This window comes from Tupaia chinensis, unplaced genomic scaffold (assembly GCF_000334495.1).
Source record: "Tupaia chinensis unplaced genomic scaffold, TupChi_1.0 Scaffold000086_1, whole genome shotgun sequence".
Classification (NCBI taxonomy): Eukaryota; Metazoa; Chordata; class Mammalia; order Scandentia; family Tupaiidae; genus Tupaia; species Tupaia belangeri.
The window spans coordinates 103893-107703 of NW_006159548.1; positions in this window are offsets into that span (position 1 = coordinate 103893).

Here is a 3811-nt window from a genome sequence, read left to right on the forward strand (position 1 = left end):
CTGATTCTTCAGAAGAGGTAAGACACTGTCACTCGTTGAAATAATGAGAGGCAAACATGTATTGAATTTTTAATTTCTTCTTTATTTTTATTAGACACACTACGGACACAGAGTAAAAGATCATCGTGTGAGTATTCCCTTTAGAATGTATGGCCCAACTATATTTTCTCCTCTGAACATTACTTTCACAAATATAATCAGTATCTCTGATGTATTGGGTTCACTGGGAATGTCATAATGCATTTTTGCATAATAAATTACTTCATGACTTTCTCGACGACCTTACATATCTGTATCCTGATGCCTTTCCTACACACTGATTTTCCTTCTAAAATATACACTATTAACAAACCAATTATCTTGAGTTATGACAGCATGGAAGTGGAAACTCATAATGTTACACTGGGCAAGCCGGTTATTCAATCATAACTTAAGTATCTTTGTATCTTTCCACATCACAGCATTGACTGGTTAAATCTATAAGTTACTAGATATGACCTATGTATAGTGGAGCACAGACATGTATAATGTGCTCAGTTTCCCCGTTCTGGTTTTGTAGGGTAATAAAATTTTTATATTAAATGACCATGTTAAGGAAGATCAAAAGTTTTGATTATAAAATACTTCAGTTAATGTATCATATCCATGATGTCTCATACTTTTTTTAATACAGCAAGTTAATCTTTAGGACACACTTATTTTTCTCATTTTAAAGTTGTCATTAAGGAAAAATAGCTGGCCTATCATTTACCAACACTTTTCAACCATTCCTTTTAGTGATAACTGGGACAGCTAAGGGTATTTCTGTACTTTGTTTTCAATTATAAAATTAAGATGTTAAAAGTTCTATTTCTTTCTTTTCTTTTAAAGGGATCTGATTATTCTGAAGAGGTAAGACACTATCATTTATTGAAATAATAATAAGTAATAATGCAGTATAGTCTCAAAAAATGTTTTGATATACTAAATAAATGAATGATAGTGGCAACAAATGATAAAGTGCAGAAGAGATGAAAGATATTGGAATTAACAAAAATCCAGTGAATGAGTATGAAAGAATGTAAAAGACAGAAAGATCACTATTAGCCAAGAGGAAAATAGAGAAAACAGAAATAAATAGTGAATTTGTTCTCCCTGTAGTTAAAAATTGTAGCTTGGAGTAATTATATAAGAAACATTCAACCCCGTATGAAGTGGTTGACTCTAATTCGTTGTTCTACATATAGTATGAGGCCACAAATGATGAACAGTGTATGTTAAATGTTATAGCAGTTACAACTTCTTTTAAATATGTTTCTAATGAAAAATTGACAGCCTAACACAAAATTTGAAAACAGCATCATGATCTGGGAACTTTATTATCTAACTGTTTAATGATAATTATTGAGAACGCTTATGCTAGTCTCAGTTCTCTACAATTTCTTCTTTCTTTTTCTGTTTGCAGAAATTGAACATTAGATATGAGGATTATCAACCAAATCAACAATATGGTTATTCCAACAATGCCTTTCTATATAAAAATCCTATTTAAATCCAATAGACATGATTACAAAGGTAAGTTGGTCTAGTGACATGTTTTACTTTCCACAAGTATCAATGTTGATAGCTAAAAGAAGAAAAATAAAAACAAGTCATCAAATAGACATCATCTTCAGTATAAAAAAAATGTAGTCTGTAACTTTTTGGTAACCTTTCAGAACTATATGTACCTAAATGATTCTGAGGGAAGGCTTCTGTCCTGCTGTGGGAAAGGGTTGGACTCTGGAGAGGCGAACCTTGTTTGTTTGTAACCTGACCTGACAGCTACAAATTCTGTATTCTGAACTATTCCTAATCTTTTCTAAACTCAATTTTCTCACTGTAAAATTACACATTATAGTAATACTTAATCCCTTTGAAGAAATGGTGAGACTAGGGGACAAAAACCTATTTTATAAAATTCTTTGATCTGTGTAAATTTGTTTCTGCAGGCTGGTTTGCCACTACAACTATCCCTGAATGTCATTTAAAACTTTTCTCTGAAAATGTAATTTTTGTAGAAGTAGCACTAGCAGCAAGTGGGATCATGTCAAAATTTGGAGTCAGCTACCAAATCCAGAGCTGCTAATTGAAAATCCTCATTTGGATGATATCCCTAAGTGATACCTAACAATAAAGTCTGAGAAGCCTTGCTCTAAGCAAATCGAAAGATCAGCTCACATGAGGTCAAAGCATATAATAACAATAAATGGAAATATTACCAATTTACTATATAGAAGGACAATTGTACGTGCATAGACAAAAAAAGTGTTTCAAATACTAGGAAAAACTAAATATTTTACTTCAAAATAAAGCAATATTTTTGTTATAAAGCAATATTTTTAGAAATGGAGGAGTACTATTATGTAATTCAAAGATGAAACAGTCATCTTTAGGATTTCAATTATTTGCCAGTGTAATTAGATATTTTATTGATATTAGATTCCCTGTTACCATTTCTGGCATGAGAAATTCTGTACCTGATCCTCTGGGCATTAGGTACTACCTGAAAATATTTAGTCATGAAGAAGATTTTAAAATATGACTTCATGAAGATAACTAAGAATGAAATGTGTGGGCTAGATTAAGGGCAGGTGCACTAACGCACTGGTGGTAGACTGGAAAAAAATATGAGAAAGGGCCCTTAATGCAGGACAATAAATTTGATGGTGGACCAAATGACCGATCAGATCAAGAAAGATTAGAAAAAAAGAAGAAAAATATATGCAAGTTTTCTTCTTCTTTTTTTTTTTTTTTTTGGAGAGATTTTCACTGTAGGGCGCGTGCACAGACAGAGAGAGACATAAAGACAGAAAGCGAGAAATCACCCCCCAGGGGGGATGGTCACGCCGCAATCCCTTCTCCTCCATTCTCCTCTCGGGATCTTGGGCACGCACGCACACGCGCCCGGCGTGAGTTTTAAGCCACCGGGTCCGGGACACGAACCGCGGTCGACTACGTGGGAATCCAGCGACATAGCCATTACGCTAACTGCTGGTTCCCGCAAGTTTTCAAGATTAGATTGTCAAGTAGGTAATTAAACCAAAATGCCTTTCAGAAAGTAGAGTATGGCATGATTTATTTCTCTAGTTGATATTTTGCTTTTGTGTTTTTGTATTATGCTTTTCTTTAAAGGAATGTAGCTTTGTGTATATTTTGCTTAGTTTAAGTAGAGAAAACAATCTGATAGAAATCCAGCCAATGAAGTTTTCAACACTCACTTAATATGTTTAAGTCTCTGAAGGACTAGAAAAAGGAAGAGCACCTGGTATATAACTGTACAGCCACAATAGGTGAGACACAGAAACAAAGGCTCCTTTTGAAAGGTTGGAAGGCTATACTGCTCCTTAGCATACCCACTCGGTCAGCAGCACTTCTGATTCCTTAGTGTGAGGACGTCTGTGAGGGTCTCTGCCAATACAGCTGCTGTTAAACAAGAGCCTCTGCACTCAAGGGTTTATATTCTAATTATGGAGACAGGCTAAAACAGACAGTCATCAGACAGTCAAATATTACCTGATAATAAAGGGATATGCGACTAACTCGTAGCATAGTAGTTAAGCCCTGTTCACTGGAAGCCAGATCCCACATGAATGAACACAGTTCCAGCCCCAGCCTTGATAAATTTAAGACTATTCTAGGCATGTGTGAGTGACAGGATGAGGAAAAAGCATTGCAAGTGATGACCCCACATGGAGTGTTTTCTCACTCTATCTACCTCTTTGTCACTGATGAGTGCATAGGCCCTCTAGAAATTAAAAATAAACACATAAGAAGGAAGAGTTGGGATGGT